Genomic DNA, 18,485 nt, shown 5'->3' on the forward strand with positions numbered 1-18,485 from the left:
TAAGGGGAGCATCGTCTGATATAAACTACAGCGCAACGAGTGATTGGCTGGCTGCTGAGGACGCTGGCGGCAGGCCTGCTGAGAGCACAGAGGCCTGAGGGGAGCAGGTGTGTGTGTGGTGCTGGTAGGTGGTCAAGATGAAGAAAACACTGAGCAGAATCATGAGCGCTGCGGCTGAATAGCGGGGCTTTGGTGTCCGTGAGGTAGACAGGCCGGCAAGTACTGTAGCAGATACCATTAAAGCAGAGACATACACACATGGGCCTCATGAAGGACCAGTCGCGCAAACAGATTTGTTCTTAAGTGGCACCAGTGATTTAAGAGAACGTGTCACCGTATACTTAGGATTTCATGTGTGTGGTACGAATGAACTTCACCAGTTGGTGTAATGTAAGATGCTACTGGGTCACTGGCGGATACAAATCAGAATATCTCAGTGTCGGCTGCTTCGATTTTGACCATTGTTTTTTTTTGTTTTTTTCAAGAGACACTGGTGCCGGTTCGCTCTGTCAGTTGCTCGAGCTGTCGCTCTAGCTGTCAGTAGCTCTGTCACGTTGAGGACATACTTCCTGGAAAGCTAATGACGCTCCCGTCAGCCTCAGGTGTAATTTGTGTTCAGTAGCATTTAGCAAATGCAAGCATGCTAACACGCTAAGCTAAGATGGCAAACACGCTGTACGTATCTTCATAAAACTGCTTAGCGTTTGTTAGCATCATCATTGTGCACATGGAAGCATGCTCCTCTTACATTCAGGTCAAAGCTTTGCTGCAGATCTTCATGACACCGTCATCGTGGCTTGTCAAATTACCTTTTTGAGCAGATTTTGACAGGCTAACCTCGACAGTTCAGTAGATGCTATAAAAAAAATGCCTCAAACCAGCAACTTTCTCAAGGTCTGAATGAAAGTCATGTCAGGTGATCACACTCTGTTGTACCCAACAGTGTGACCTCAAGCAGGATTTTTTTTTTTTGCTGTGCTGTGCGATCCGAGGCTGCTGACTCACGCAAGCGTACGTGCGCGCATATTCATGTTTAAAATAAACAGCTGACAAATCTGAAACTGATTAGCCGAGCGCTTACTGTGTGCTGTATTATTCAACATGTTATTAATGATACATCATGCAGATGTTCACACTGTCTGTCCTCCGTATCTGCGGCAGTCAGTTCTTTCTCTCCACGGAGGGTTTGTTTTTATCTCCTTATATTCACACAGTAAGTCGCTTCTCTGTGGGCATAAGAGGACAACACAGGCGTTATTTTCATGAGCCCAGCGGCGAAGCCAGATTGCAGTCAAATGCACCCCGCCAAGTCTGTGGGAGCGTGCCAAACGTACTTTTGTAATTCTTGGGCCAGACTCCCTTGGCGCACCTGTGGCGCACTAAGGCCCCCAGGTGGGATCAGTAAAAGTGCAAAATTATGAGACCGTGCTGTGACAATCATGGCCAATCACATTCACTACTTTTACTCCCTTTAGTCAGCGGTTATCTCCGTCAGGACTGACTGTTTTACTCAGAAGAAACTTTTGAGACTTTGGTGTGATATAAGGCGATTTTTGTAAAGTTTAGTTTTGAACAATGTCTCACACACATTTACCAGCACAAGAATACAAAATGTGAAGCTGCAGATCTGCCGTGTGTAATTGTGGCTTTCCAGTGAAACAAGTCTCTGGTTAGAGACTGCTGATGGAAGGGATTTCTGCTGTCTTCATACGGCTTGAAGAGTCACCAAAGTAAAGGAAAGACCTTCAGTATATACGACTAACTCTCACGACAGTTGTATTCTGCCTAACGTGCATTATTACCATAACCAGTGCTTTAAAATGATCACGTTAATACCACATATTCCCACACTAATGACCCAGAGTGACTGAAACTGCACATCATTTCAGATGGGAATCCAGAACAACAATTCATTGAATAAAAGCATGATTATATTGTAATAGCTTAACCATGTCATGAGACATGCTACTTCCGTGCACTTTCAGAACTAATATTGCTGGGACGACTACAGAAAAGGAATCTGAGTAACAAATTGGCCGCAATTCAGCCCATTGCCCTTTCATGGTACAGTCATACACTAAGTTGTTGTCAATTAAATTTGCCCTCAATCTTTGTTGTGATTCTGGAAAGCACAAAGGGGACGAGAGGAAGCAGTGTAATCATTTCAAACGTGAAATAGCCTTGGAATTACTGTAAGCAATACAAACAAAGTATATCTGCAACCCCTGTTGACTTGTATCAATATTATCGCCTTTCAAAGTGCAGGAACCGGCCTTCAGTCTAATGGGGGTCTACCAAACAATCAGCAAGTATGCAGGCAATGGACCTGTGTTAATGAAAAGCTATTAGCAGCATTCTCAATTTAAACAGCACAGGGAGAATCAATGTAGAAGCTTGTAAGCCCCAACCTGCTGTGTGATCACAGGGCAATGAGAGCAATATTGGACCAGTGTCCAGGCAGCTTGTAGGGGGGGGGGGAGGGAGTGACTGAAGCACACACAAAAGTAGCTGGACCATGTTCATAGATTTTCATTGAATATGTTGAATAATTGTTTAATGAATGCAACATTGTGGTGCATGTTTCATACTCTCTCCCTAGTCACAACATAAGGCAAGGCTGCAGTGTGTAGATTTCAACATCACTTAATACTGCTAATACTGCAAAGGTGCTTAATTTGAAGCCAATTAAAAAGAAATGAGCCACAATTTAAATTGTAATCGTTTTATTCAGTGTGCACAATGCTGAGATGGTCTTTTAACTTTGGCTTGAACACCTTTTAATATCTTACAGCAGTATGACGGATGATGCTCCCTCAATTCACAATGAATAAAATACTCCATCCCTGCAGCACCATGTGGCCGTTACACGGCAACCACGCTGGTTTGGCTTAGCTGAAAATCCACTTACCAAGATGACACGAAGAAAAGTGAGTAATTAAGCCACGGCGCACCTCGGTCAATGTACTTGACTGCTGTCTTCGATACTGCTCGGTTCCACGCACACAGGTAATTCGGGGTAAAAGTCTATACATTTTTAAAAAAAAACACAATAAAAAATGTATTGTATACTACTTTTTCTGCAACAACAGCAAATAATATTGAAAATAGAATCATTTGATGTAACATTTTCCCCACCATAAGCTCTGTATTTAATCCATTGCCAAAGCAGGTGCACCCTAAACTCTGCAGTTTCTCTGCTGCTTGTCCCTCTGCGGGCCATTCAGTGAGCCGCCGACAGCCACAGGAGGGTTGTGGAAGTTATTCTGTAATCCCCAGAGAAAGAGCACACTCCATCAAGCATACAAATCACAGGGTGAGAATACTCTTTATGTTGAAAGGAACTCAGGGGCATAGCTTTCTAAACACAAAAGCCTCCATTCTCCTTGGGAGACGAAGGACTTAAAACATCTACGTCAAAACATCCGTTTCAGTCAAGATATCCCAGCGGTACGCGGGGGCGGAGGGAGACGTGAAGCAAAGTGCCGTGGACGGAGAGCCAGTGCATTTGAAAACCAGCTGGACACATCTGGGCCTCGCACCCACTGATCTCCAACTGCTAAGTCCATCTAAAAGTCCAAAACACTCACTCCTCACTCCAAAAAGCCCTCTGCTGAAACTATTCCCACCGCTGCATTCACAACGCGCTCTGCACGCGTCCGTGCACGAGCCGGATCGCACTTAAAACGTAGCACAAGTCGGTGCATGCACAAGTGCGGGCTCCGCTGGGTGTGTAAACGCGCGCGTGCGTACGAGGCCTTCGCTTGAACGCTGTGACAGAGGAGACAGGACTCTCATCGAGACGTCTGGCTGAAGCAGAGCAGAGACCACACCGAGCCTGGACCGAAGCCACTGAGCAGGTACAGGCCATAAATCCCCGGTCAGACGTAGACACAGACAGTCTCCGCCTGCTGTCACCCTAACTAGAACTCACCTCATAACTGCTAACAGCTTTACATACATGCACGCCACACACACACACACACACGCGCAGCACATTCACACACATACAGGAGGATGTGGTCAACAAGGATATAGCACCGTCCACTGGACCTGAATACATAAAAAAGGAAGTTTATGGGCCTAATGCAGACGTCAAGGGCATAGTAGTTTTGATTTACTGTGGCCCTTTGGCCCGATTGTGATGTATTGCTGAGGCGATGCATTTCACATTGTGATGAATACTGTTGGGTGCGGGACCAGATAAATTCTGAAGACACTTTTGGGGGTGCTGTATGCCAGGCGCTCAGGCGCGAAAGGTTGCCAAGGAGAAACCAAAACCATTATTTATAGAAATCCAGCAAGCCACAAGCCAACCAGTCACACGTCTTTTAGAAAAGGGCGAGTGGAGAGGAGGACTTTTTTTTATTGAGGTGTGATATAATGGAACAAATTCATAAGTCCACCTGAAAGTCAGAAATACATGATTTGAAAAAGCTTGTGGAGATGAACAAAAAAAAAAAAAAAAAAAAAAAAACGCACAAAAAAAAATGGATTTCTTGAGGGCAGCTGGAAATTCAATTCCAATGTATGTAGCAGCTCACGGCAATATGGAGCACACGCACTCCAAACAACAACAAAAAGAAAAAAGTATTGCCAATTGGTTGCTCCTATTACGCCTCCCTTTCACATCTCATCCCACTTGTATTCCCACACTCCCCTTTCTCTACGTGCTCCACCAACGTGTCGGTAATATGCATGATGCCCTGACCGGGAACAGGAGGCGATGGAAGAACCTTGATGTGCTGTGCAGCACAGAGACAGAGCAGTGGATGCACGCTATTAATCAAAAACAACTAAACAGCCTCGTTTTAGACGCATGCACGCGGAATGCTAACTCATGACCGACACTGACTGTGCAGCACAGGAACCTGTTCACATAATGTCATGAATCAAACATCACAGGGTAAAGTGAGGCCGCGGTGGACTGAAGGCGCCCACTTCTTCCGATGTATGCCCGGGAATGCGTCGCTGCTTTTGCGGCGAGGAGGCTTGTCGTCGGAACGAAGACGATAGCCGGGCTTCAGGTTTAACATCATAACGCGCTAATCCTCTTAAAGCCAGATGATCTGCAGACAAAGGGACACTTTCAGGGACAAGCAAAGTCGTCGTCCCCTTATCCCCATCACGTTAGCCCCACCCCCTCTGATTGGGACAGCTGCTCTCTCGACAACAGAAATTACAACAACCTACATGTGCTGTAAGCATGTGCACATACTCTAGCAGGTAATGTGTGCAGGAATCGGAGACCCCCAACCCCCGGCATAATCTCCTATTCATAGACAGACTGTGTAAATCCCTCGGGGTGCTGAAAGGGCCACCTATGGGTGGGGCTAGAGGCCGAGTCTTACTGGTGGGCCTACATCTGGCCTCAGATGGACACAGTCAGGGGAAGCTCTCCGTTCTCGTACGCAACTAGGTCACGTGACTGCACGCTTATCGAATGTTGAGCAGCTAATGATCGCGAAAGGGAAAGGTCTGTTCACGTTTTACAAGATAGAATGAACAAAAAGACAGTATGAAAACGTCTTTGTTTGTCGTGCAACGTTATTTTGTGCATATTGGATGAATGGGAAACTCACAATGTAGGCCCAATAACAATCTGCAGTGCCAATGCGGGAAGCACTGTGCCTTTGTGTGGCCATACATACGAGTCTAGAGGGAGGGGGTGGCGAAGGATGCAGGAGACCCTAACCTCTCCCTCTCCGTAAGCGTTCTGTTGCTTAACCCTCTCAGTGTGTTCACAAAGAACATCAATCACTTGAGCAAATTTGACCTGTGGACTATTTGTCCGGTCCATGTTGATATAGATGGAAACCATTGACTTTGTATGCAATCCAGCCAACTCCAAGTGTACTGTAACTAGACTGAACACTAGAGCTATCATGTGTTTTGCCATAACCCCAATCTTTCTCTGACCTTTACCATCCTGGAGTTACTATTCCCAAGCAATATAGAAAGCAGGGATCTCAAAACAATTCCAACAGTGAATGTAAGCACTTTTACTGACCGTAATCTGGGGTTTTGCAGAATCATCTGATATCGACCTTCTCGTCTGGCGACGGGTTTGACCAGTGCTGGAGCTTTAAATACTGGCGATTGCGGGCTGGGGCCCTCTTCCCCCTCAGCACATCACGTCGGTCAAAGCACGGAGAGTTTCCGCTTGAAATTTCTATTTTAAATTTAAAAAATACATAGTGATTTAACTAATACAGCAAATAAGGTCAGCCTCCTTTAGTCATAGACGTTGAGGTGAAAGGTTGCCACTGATCTTCTTTGATCCTCAGCATTAGTACCAATATTCAACAGCATCACTAAAAACAACCCATCTGTCCGTCTACATGATCTGTTCGCAGACCTCCAGAATTCAGGGTATGATCTGCCCCCCGCCATTTTAACTCACACATACACAAATCCAACCCAACGGCGGATTTAAGCTCCCACAGACCTATATCACTGCATAATCCTTTGTCTAGAAGAATTTAAAATCACGACTGTGTCAACATCCTCTCTGGGACGCCATTTGAAGAGAAGAATCCAAAAAAGATTACATCTGTTATCATTCAAAACAGAACATTGCATTTAGATATACTATGTTGATACAGGTAATCTGGAGGCAGCAATAAGATAACCAAATACATGAATATCTATTGTCAGAGGAGTAACATGGAGGTGAGTGCACAATCACAGAAGCGTCTGACGCAGGCGGGGCGCAATTTAATGAGTCAGATTGTAAAAGATGGACTTCAGAGGGAAGCATGAATTAGGCTGAACAGATGAAAGATGTTTGGAATTGTCAAATGTTCAGATAGACATCACACACAGGCACACACACACACACACAGACGCACACACGCCATTGGGGTTTGACAGAGGGCACCTCCACAGAATAAAATACCAGGTAATTCTCACATTAATCCTGACTCACCCTCCCAGCCCTGCACATTAAACACCACTCTGGTGCACACACAAGCTCACGGTCGCACACGGCGACTCACCTCTCCATGGCGACACACAGATTATTTAGACACCATGCAGAAACACAACAACCCCCTCCACCCCCCCGCCACAACTCCCCCAACCACCTCTTACACTCAACACACATACAGACCACATGTGGGGCTTGACGACCGCGCTGCACTTTGCACCATTACCACTTACACTTCACCATTGACAGTTTGAAACAACCTTACCTGGGAGCAGAGGGCACGATCGACGCACGAGGGTCGGACGAGGGGACAAAACACTCAGCTGGAGTTGAACACATTGCAGCCCAACACAGAAGGAGTGAGAGGTTTTTATTTCATCTGGAGGATCGGAGGATTTTTTATTTGAATTTGTATTTGATGATGCTGATGGTTGATATTAGACATAGTGTGTCTTATTAGATCGCACTTAGTCTATTAGCTCTGAAAAAAACTGCGTAGTCTGGGTCTTGCGATGTTATTTTCCACAAGAGAAGTTGAAGAAACAAGAAAATGTGTTATGAAAGATCCTCCCTGTCAATTCAAATCAACGTGTACCTTTTTTCAGCGAGTTCCTTCTATTGTCATGTTCTCAATACTAATGGACTGGTGTGCTTTGTTGTGCCTCAAGACATTACTGAAAGAATGGCGCTGCATTTGTAACGCCGGTCTCCACTTCACCTGCGTGCATTTCTTTCCAGCGACAAAACACAGCATTGCACCAAATGATGTGTTAAAACAAACATTTTCAAAGTCAAGTACACTGAGGGACGCCAGGGTTGTTTCAGTCTTTCATTTCCCAGCGCAGCACAGTAGCAGCAGCCTTTTGCAGGGTTCCACCGCGCGAGGTTCAGAAAGTCATGTTAGAAGTTACGTTGAGCTCTTCAATCAATATTGATGCATTTCTGACGACAACAAAGAAGATTATCTGCGCCATCTTCGTTGATCCCTCAGCGGTTACTGAAGATCTCATGAAAGGCGCTCGCTCATCTCGGCCTTGTTTGCGGTCGATACCTCCCGGCAAGAGACGCCTTTGATTTGGTAACCCTGTGTGTAAAATGTGTTTTCCAGCTCAGAGAGGGAAGTGACCTTTGGTTATCAGTGTTTGCTGCACAAAACCACACACTGTGTTATTAACAGAAAGCTACTTTTCCATTTTTTTTTTTTACTTCAGCTAATTAGATGATTAGTAAAAACAGTGGGGAACTTGAAGGATAAGCTGCCACCATTTAGCAAAATATAAATATGTAAAATACAACCTGCATGTGATTACAGGCATGCAGGATAATATGCATACAGTCATAATTACATGAAGTGTTACCATGCATGGGTACTTGAACAATAAAGGGTTAAGGGGTGGCATATGCAGTGGGATAAGTATATATGAGGGTGTATATGTGTGTATGTGCATATATTTATGCGTATATTTACGCATATATACCCATATTTATTTATTTATGTGTATGGTTATGTGCATGTGTATTTTTATATACATATAGTGTCTGTCTTTATATGCATATCTAAGGAAATCCATAAAAAAAAGTATTACAAAGAAAGTGTAATTAAGGGCTGACATATGATCGATTGATACAGTATCCAGCCAAATCTATTACGGATGTATCATTTACATTAGAAATGGAAAACAATGACTCATGAGAAACCCCTTCATACGCTAAACCTAGCTGAAGCTGAATTGAACTATATTGAGTTTCCATCTAAAGTCCTTTATTAAAAAGTCCCACCAGACAAATGATTGATCGCTCGACATAAGAACTAAGACATGGTACAGGCTGCTAGGCAACTAGAATCACTTGAAATGATCACAGTGGTAGAGATTGAGCGCCGAATAATTCAGAGATGTTGAAAAAAACTTTTGGGATGAGTTTAATCCACAAACAGGTGAGAGCATTTCTGAGCGTGGCATTCACGGTACGTCACGGCAACCAATCAAATGACACTAAATATTCTCAAGATTTGATGAAATAGTTTTTCATAAAGAGGGCTGGGCGATAATTCAACATGATCGTTGTCTTTCAGTGTAATCATACCGTAATTAAATCATATATTGAGATATTGTGACAATAACTGTGTCTAAGATCTTAATAAAAAATGTTATAAAAGAAAATAAAATTATACTTTTTATTTGTCAAGTGTAATTCACACAAGAGTATACAAACAATGTTGTAATTTCATACATAGACTGTTTATTTATTGAATTACCAGAAGTAAATTTATATTGTGATGTACATGGTTATCGAGACATGAAAGGACTTATTTTGGGGAGGAAGATTCAGGCCATCATCGGCCAGCCTCACATGAATGTATTTTTTTTTTTTTTACATAAAATTGAATTTGACTTTTAGCTGTTGTATAAGCAATTTTTCGTAACACTGGTTCAGGACAGCTTAATAAAGCGACATCCCATGTGACTTTAAATCAATAAACATCAGTCATTGTCCAGGTCGAGCACACGAGGCACGCGTGTCAGTGCAGAAACAGGTCATTCATCCATTAGCGAGGGGGGCGGAGGGTGGGGGGGTGAATGGTCACAGACAAACAAATACAAATGGGCCAACGTCCATCCATTATCGGCACTCTTAGTTTGCCAATCTCGGCGGCTCCCACACTCTGAGGTTGGCGTCATGAAACGTTTGAACTGAGGCCACACAGAGACCCATCAGCGTGCTAAATGTGTGGTGGGAACCGATTTAGAAGATTTAGGGTAATGGAATAATCACTGTGGAGAAGCACGGCGGAGCGAAGTCATGCAAGACTAGTTGTGGCGACCTTGGATTTCATCAATACAATCAGCTGTGTCTACCTCTTACAAAACAGCACGTCGGCTGGTTGGTATAAAATCTATCCATTGTAATCAGAACTGAGATTGGATTTGCTTTTAAGTTGTCTGAAAGGCAGAGGGCAGTGAATGAAGACAACACCAGTGAGGAGCGTGAAAAAACACAATTTCAGATCCAAGTAGCAGTGACTTAACATCACTGCTATATACCGGCATCGTAATCGGCTCACTTCTCATCCTTATCTTAGCAGAGAGATACTGTAACCTTTGAAGTCGATTTACAGACATTATGAGCAGAGCTGCGGTATGTTTCACACCCGATTAGGACTTATTATTATTGTCCCTCGAGCTGTGCGCATGTGCATATAGTACATAGCATAGGCGGCTGTAAGCGTGTGTGTAATTTAGTTGATGCGAGTTGAACCTTCGTGCCGTCTGAGTGACATGGAATTGTCTCACTGAGCGGCCGGGAGAGACACAGACCCAGAGAGGAGTGTGTGTGTGTGTGTGTGTGTGTGTGTGTGTGAGTCTATGTGTGTGTGTGGGGGGGTTAAAGCATATGGGTGGTCATGGAGGTGAAAAGGTCAGCGCGGTGTTGTCATCACCCACGGGTCCTAACAGACTGTTTTTCTCAATCAACAAAGACTGCGGAGGCGTGAATGGAGGGCAGCTTTCCACTCAGGAGGCAGAGCACAGCCGTGCACACACATGCACGCTCGCACACTATGTCGTTCTCAACTCTTATTTCATGCTTTCAGCGTCTTTCTGTCTTCCTTGCTTTCCACTTCTGTGACTCCCTCATCCCCTTCCTCTCTACCTCTCTGAGTGGGATTTTTGATCTAAGATCAGTGCGGCTGTAGTGCCCTTCTCAGTAGACTGACAGATGATACAGCCTGCCCTTTGGGCTCCAGTCGGAATGGCTACAGATCAATACCCAAGCTGGCTGCCTGTCAGCATTCACGCAAATATGCAAGCTTGCACACAGCACACGCACGCACACACGGCTTTCACGTGCAAAGCTCGCATCAAAGCTCAATTGAGCCGGATGGCATTTACCGGAACAGGACCTGGATGTGTGCAAAACACCAGGAGGGGACATTCCTCTCCGGGATAGTTCCCGCCGAGAGGAAGATGACGGAGCTGAGGAATTCTGCTCACAGATTCCTGGCTGGTTAAATTAAGAAGTTTGGATGGAAGAAGTGGCTGACTGGCAACAGGTTGAAAAAAAAATAATCAAGAGGTTGAAGTGTCTGGGAGGTGTGTGTTTGTGTGTGTGGCCCTTTAACCTTCGTGTGTGTGTGTGTGTGTGGTCATTTGTGAGTGACACCGTATTGTGCTCTGGTGCTAATTGTGCTTGTGGTGGTGTTGGCTCCGTTAGGTGAGAATGTGCAGTGCACGTTGAAGGTTTAAGGTGAGGATTCACTCACTAAAATATACTTCTGTTAAACATGTAAATCATACATTACCCTCATTTATCACAAATTAGCAAAAGTATAACTGTGTGAAAGACTGGGTTCAATTTATGTTTGATAAGATAATAAAACATAAGTCACATCTTGAAATCACACAGGATGTGTTCCTTGATGAGTAATAGTTCAACTTGAGCTTTTTGTAATTTACAGCTCTGATGAGCACAGGCACAATGAGGCAGAGTAATTACCCTCCTGGCTGTCTCTCTCCCTCCCAAACATCATTTTCGCCTGAGTTATTAGAAAACTGCAATGACATGGAAATGTTTTTTTGCTGTAAATATTTAGTGCAACCTGAAGCAGAAGTTGTTCATATTCATGTTTTCCATTCCCGTGGATTGAGAAGAGAAAACCATTATATTGCATTATGAGACACCCAATTCATACACAATTATTTGCAGGCACACATGCAAACAGCTGCAGATATATACATTACATACATAATGTTACATAATTTAATCCCACAATGCAATGCTGCGGAGGAACCAATTTCATGCCAAATGAAAGTTCTCGGAGACGCAAACTGATTTGCTCATCCATTCCAAATATGCAGCGTCTCTCTATGCTCAAACCCAACCAATGAGCATTGACCTATGCAAATACACTGTGTCCAAGAGGGAGCCTGCATTGCCATTGTTGCGTTGTGTGTTGCGTCACTGATCTTCACCACATAAATATAAATGAGGGATGCATAAATAATACAACCACAGCTTTGAGACTCAGAATTAGACTGACACCCCCCGCACTACAACTTGTCTTCCACCTCGCCGTCTTCAAGCAGGCGGCAATTTATTGTCTCTCCCTGCCACAGCAGAGTCAATCAATAGCCAATTAAAGACCGGCATATTGGGTCTCCGGTGGCCACCAGTGTGTGTGGCGCTGTTTGGCCGGGGAAATAAATATGTAAATGGTTCACCGGCGGAAAAGCGTCAATCAGTATCTTTCAGCTTGCACAACAGGAGGGATATCAAAATCACTCCTCGCCACCCCCCACACACACACATACACATAGCGACAGCTTCCTGTAGCGTGCTGCAAGGCCACTAGAGGTCATATAGGCCGTTACCCAAGGCTGACTGAATAATATGCCTTTTGAAGATCAGACACGCATATAAATCCTATATGCATTTATTAAAATGTAAAGCCACATATTCACCACTAAACAGTCCCGTTTGATTATCGATCGACAACCAGGTTAATGCAACGTGGATAAGCAGTTACAGGCGTTGCTGATTTTGTTGTCTATACTGTTGTGCACTTAAATTCTGCATTTCATCATTCTACGACTGCCGACAAGCAGAGGAAGCAGCAGTTGAGTAAGCGAGTCATGGCGAGCGGCGAGTCATAGTGAGCAGAGTCCAGCGGCGTTATCGGCCCTACGGAGTGGACAAATTCACGCTTCGCGGCTTTGAGGAGGGCGATGGACACAAAATGTATTTTGAAAAAATGTATTTAATGAAAAAATATGTATTACTGCTTATTTCCGTTCTGCACCAATGAGAGGAAACGAGCGAGAGAAGTGTGTTGACCACATTTATTGACCCTTAGTCTCGTAGACCTTGATTTGGAAGTGTTCATTTTAAAGTAAATGAGATGCGTGTGTGCGTGTGTGTGTGTGTGTGTGTGTGTGTGTGTGTGTGCGTGTGGGAGATAGAGCAAGACCTGCAGCCTTGTAAACAAGTCGGAAAATAAACGAAAACGTATTAGTGTGGATGTCGCCCGATTCTGCTGAGCAGAAACTCTCTGGAACCTCCACCGTGGGGAAAAGGGACCAGCATACATCTGTTTCCAGAGATGTAGATATAGATAAAATCTCAGACAATTCAAAGGAGATGTGAAAAAAAAAAAAAGCCACAGTAGCGCTGAAGACGTGAAAGCCAAAGCAGCAACATACGAGTGAAAATACACGCGTGTCCCCACAGACAATAATGCAAACATAGGATGTTCAGGCTATCATCTTTGATATACAAATAGAGACGGAAGAGCCCCTTCAATTAAATGGTAATTATCAAAAAATAAAAAAAAACGTGTTAATTCCTTTATTCACAATATAAATCTTAGAAAAAGGTCAGAATGATATGGAATTGGTGTGATCACATTCCTTTATTTCTCAGATGAGTGGAGTAATTTGATTAAAGATGTCTAATCGGCTATAAAGGAGTGTCTGTAATATGCTGCCAATGCTTAAATAAAGCAGGCAATCAACAACGAGATGGCACTAATAACGGCATATTGATCCTTTAAGGAGAAATTCACTTCATGAAAAGGGATTTACTGCCATCAAGGCAACTTAAAACCGTTACAGTGTTGGTGGAACTTAGATGTATTGACTATTGGGAGAAATAGAACTGTGAACATTTACTTAAATATGGTATGTGTCTTTACACTGATCTGCTACATGTATCTGGCAACTATAGTTACTAGTTTTGTGTTCAAATATTGCAAACACTTTGCTCTCTTAGGAGTCTTTTGGTTGGAAAGTCTATTTTCGATATTTTTACTTCAATACCAAATGCAGGTCATTTTTAACTTGTATTGTTATATTTTGCTGTGTTTTTAAAGCAGAGATTTCCAATTAGTGGTTCTTATAAACCAGCGTTGCCAGATGTACTATAGTTATTGTCTTTGTCCTATCATTTTGTTCTGATGGCGTACCATCAATAATGTCCATTAAAGGGCCATAAACGTAAAGTAATGAATAAATGTTTGACGCTTCTAGCTTCTGTCACTCGTAATGTTACGTATAACAAGGCCCTAAACATCTACACATATTCCATATACCTACTTTATGGTGTTAAATAATATCTGGTTGGCAATCACTTCAACGCATCACATTTGCAACACGACAGGTGGCGTCGACGCAGGAGCACTTGACTTTATCGGATAGAGCTGCAGTGCTTCTGAAAGGGGAGCGGTTTCAGGGTGCCGCGCCACACAGCACCCAGAGACGCACTATTCTGGAAATAAGCCATCTGTCACTCACACACAAACATACAGTGATCAAACGGCCTGATGACTGCACAGCCTTGAGGGATGCGAAGGTTTCGTGTACAGTGGGAGTGAGAGCGTGATGTGCGACACACACAAAAAAACCTTGACCCCCCCCCCTTCCACCCACCTCCCACCCCTCTCCCTCTCCAACCCAAAACCCCCTGTAGATAATCTCCTGCAGCGAAACTTTAAACCTCGCTGCGGGGGCCTCTTGTACACTCATCCCCTCGCACGAATAGCATTGCAGCCTCGGCTCGCTCTCACTGCCCATCTCTGCGGCTCTCTCGCTCCACATTCCTCTTTCTGCTCCTTCTCTCCCTCCGCCACCACAGGCGCCGTGGAGAGAGCCTGGCAGTTCAGCACCGCTTTGATCTCAAGGTGCAGGTTATCTGTTGCATGGCTAATTTTAGGGAGCCCCTTTAAGCTTCGCCTCTCTTTGAAGAGCAGGTACCACAGAGCAGGAGGCGCTGGGTGGCTATCAGTGGGGCCGCTACACTTTCAATGAGCGGGATTCACCCAACACGTCTATGAGGGTCTCCTGCACTCCAGACCAGGTTGTCCACCTGGCTACATCTGTATTTTACTCGACTCTGTTTACAGGAGACTCCCAGGTGCAACAGCGTGGGATTCAATTAAAGGAATGTTTGAATGTGTGCATATTATAAGTGCTTTTTCATCCGAGGGGGACTTGTTGAATAAACACAGCAATGCACATGTGTTTGGAGGGGGAGTAGCATGGAATCCTCGAAGGTAATTACAGTCTCACAGTTTCATTTTGCTGCGATGTTAACAGATTGCCATAGCATATGGAAGATGGGTGGGGAAGGTGAAAGCAGAAATCTTACCTTTGGAGGCCTAGGAGACTGTCAACACCTCACGCTGGGGTGGTGGGGCGGGTGTCAGAAGTCTGCAAAAAATAAACTGTGAATCAGTCTTTTCAACTCAAACTTTGTTTTTGAAATATCCATCTTGTGGTCATCTCTGTGTATTTATTCACAATGAAATCATGAAATCTGTCAACCGGTGAGCCTTGTCCCCCAAGCTGGTATCCCCAACCCCTACTACACCATGTGAATTATAAACTCGTGGAGAAGGAAATCTTACTCAAGCAATACAACAGGAATATAACAAGACATGTATTCAAACAGCACAGAGTTGTTATTCAAACTTGAAGACCGTCCACAGCGTGACCTCGGGCAGAGTGTGTGTACAGCAGGTTACACAGCAGTACATTGAGTTGTGTGCATGTGTTTCTACATAATGGCTGTTCTGAGCCTCACTTAAGACAATAAAGCCCTTAGACGAGGACCTTACATGCTCCCGCAGACAGCCGAGTCACAACGGGAGCACAAGGCAACGTGTTCGAGGTGAAAGGCCAAGTTTTGCGCCCAAGAAACAGTGCGCATATACAATTCTCTTTCTTTATCCTTCAATGCCGTCTTTGTCAAAGACACTATGAAGATCAAAGACAGACAGGAAGACCAAAAACAACAACACGTAGGGCACACACAGCTGCAGAGCCAAGGAAAGCTACACGGAATATCAAAGCACTGTTCTTGCTCTCCGGCATAAATGATGGTTCTCCAGGAGCACCTTCAGATGAGAGGACCAGGAGGCGCCTGCAGGCTGATTTAGCGCCTCAATCTCATACAACAGGGGTCATTTTTCTACCCACAGGATGACTTACGAGAGCACAGTCGCCGCTTTCAGTTCTATTTTATTGTGAGAGATGGTGGCTAAAGTTTCCCTCTTTTTGTAGTCGAAGCTGTTGCATAAGCTGACCGAAGGACAACGGCCAGAGTTACTTCTGTAGCCCATTTCAAGTCCTGTGCAAGGATATTCCTTTATTTCCCAGCACAATGAACTGAAGGTTTATCTATCTGAGACTCGAGAGGAGCTGAAAGGTTCATATGTACGTAGGAAGGAGGTTCGGGGACATTGCAAAGTCAACGTCCATTCAAGCACGACGTCGGAGGCTCCTGCGCTCGAGTGATAGGGATAAACGAGTACACACACTGTATCAGGTGTGAATCTTGCTATGCTCGTCAAAATTTACTTGATATACGATTTTTCTTGCGTGTCCCCTCTATTACGTTTTTTTCAGAACCTCTTTACATTACGAACACATTTATTTCATAAAAGGCAAGGCTAAATTAATTGGCTTCAGGGTATTACATTTTCATCAAAAGATACAATGTCAAAAGACTTAAGGTCAGACCGAGAGTGAAAAGCACGGTGTGGCTGGGTGGGCAGGCACAACAGGAGAGAGGAACAAAAAAAAAATGTAAGTAGTGAGAGAAGAATGAGCATACTGATTGTGTGCCAGCGTGACAGGAGGTGAGGACAGATAGATAATAAGGAAACATAGCGATAACAAGAGGGAGAGGGGAAAAAAAGGAAAACGAGTGATCAATAGAGCGGCAACGCGCCAACCGCCGCACAGAACAAAGCAAAGAGTGACACAGCAGGCAAAAACAAGACAGTTTGTTCCTCCCATTAGCGGGCACAATTAATTCGGGCTCCGTCGGCGCACTGTGTAACAAGACAAATATAATTACGTGACATCATTACTCCTCATCATTACGAGCTCGCCTCCTTACTGTTCCCCGGGGGACTGCGGACAGCCAACTGGACAGCCAACTCTAAACAGTGGCCGTGTCGGGGGGGGGGGAAACAAGATGGCTGTCAGTATTCATTTAGCACGACGCTGGAACAACATTTCCACAATAAGTCACGCTCTGGAGATGGATGTTGGTTTCTGGTCATCAAGCATCATACAGCGGAGTTAGTAATGTTCCTATGGCTATAAACAGACTGTAATTTGGCTGGAGATGTGATCACTCACTCCCTATGAGCTATATTTACCATCTGTGCCCCTTTACCCTGTCTGTGTGTGTATACAGCATGTGGAGCATGAGTATATGAGCGTATGTGTGTTAGGCTGTGTGCCGCCATGAGATCCGGCAGCAGCAATGATGATTGTTAGTCATCCTGTGAGACATGCGTGCCATTCAGTCTCACACGCTGGACGCAGTCTTTTCACAGCTTTGTGGTCATTTGCATGGTTGCATTCATGCTTAATTCATCAAGATCCAGCAATAAGAAGAAGAAGGATGACCTTGGCATTCCAACAGACACACATCCTTTTGTTCTCGCGGCTGAGACGAATCAGGAATTTAAAGAAATGAAGTTTTACACTCAGAGGAACACTTTAGGCTCTCAGTGTGTCATTTTTCCGACAGAGTGGATGTGCAATATGTGGCCTTGCCAAAACAAAGAACCTTGTTTTAATACGAAAGCGAGGTGGCGAGTTGCTGCTGCTGCTGCTGTGCTGTGTGGTACCGGGGTATCATTTGTCTCATGAGAGAGAGCAGAGCCCTGCAGCTGTGGCGTACGCAGAGCGCACACAGCTGTGAGTGAGGCGTTGTCGGCCACACATCGGCAAGTCAGCCGAGAACGTCTGGCTTTACTTTCACCGAGGAAGACAAGTGTCGAGGAAACGCAAGCCTGGAGGTCAAACTCATTGTGCTCAATGGCTCTGGATATTAACGTCCAAGATGGAATGTCTTGAAATGTCTCTATTAAAAGATTTTATCTGCGAGCTGACACTTGCGCTGCTACGTTGTAGACCTCCCTGATTAGATTCTTTTCAGTCATAATTGTGGCAGGGACGCCGGAAGTCCAGTCGAAAAGCATTTACTGAAATGCATTTTCAGCGGACTGTTTTTTATTCATAAACAGTGCCTCCATGTACCATGCCATCCTAGCGGCATAATTCCTAACACCCTGAGAGGATCATGAACGACGTGCTGCAGAAAGGATGCCATCCATTCCACGGTCAGTCTGCTTTTCTTGCACATACGCTTAAATTAGGACACTGTCTGATGCGCATGCACCGAGGTTTCCGTTTTGAGACGCACCGGACATTCACCATTGTAAATCGATCCGCGTCATTGTTTTAGACCAAAGGTGTCCAAACTTTTTTCACTGAGGGCCACAAACAGAAAAACATCTGAAACTCTGGGCCACTCACTAGAGGTGAGGTGTAACCCAAGCGCCCCGACCCCATCGTTTGTCCGTCCGCCATGAGAAAGGAGTTACGAGTAGATCCACCACCAAGTCTACTCCTTCAGCCATGAAGTATTAAAAGAAATACACCAAGCAGAACTCTAGAAATGTATTTGCTTCTCTACTGTAAATATGTTTAAATAACTTCCTCCTTCCTTCCTACTGAGTTCAGCCAGCTTGTTCTCTGGTGAATAGACG

The 18,485-nt window shown here is 44.5% G+C and overlaps 1 protein-coding gene across 1 annotated transcript in view; it reads right to left on the reverse strand.

The window, feature by feature from the left end:
- Positions 1 to 18,485, reverse strand: part of tspan9a (tetraspanin 9a) — a 145,548-nt gene that overhangs the window by 87,985 nt on the left and 39,078 nt on the right. Inside the window, exon 3 of the mRNA XM_068602805.1 lies at positions 15,065 to 15,126. The gene's annotated coding sequence lies outside the window, so the exon portion shown is untranslated. The remainder of the gene's footprint in view (positions 1 to 15,064; positions 15,127 to 18,485) is intronic.

The sequence above is a fragment of the Clinocottus analis genome, unplaced genomic scaffold, assembly GCF_023055335.1.
Source record: "Clinocottus analis isolate CAN_PGR_092001 unplaced genomic scaffold, fCliAna1.0.p SCAF_6, whole genome shotgun sequence".
NCBI lineage: Eukaryota > Metazoa > Chordata > Actinopteri > Perciformes > Cottidae > Clinocottus > Clinocottus analis.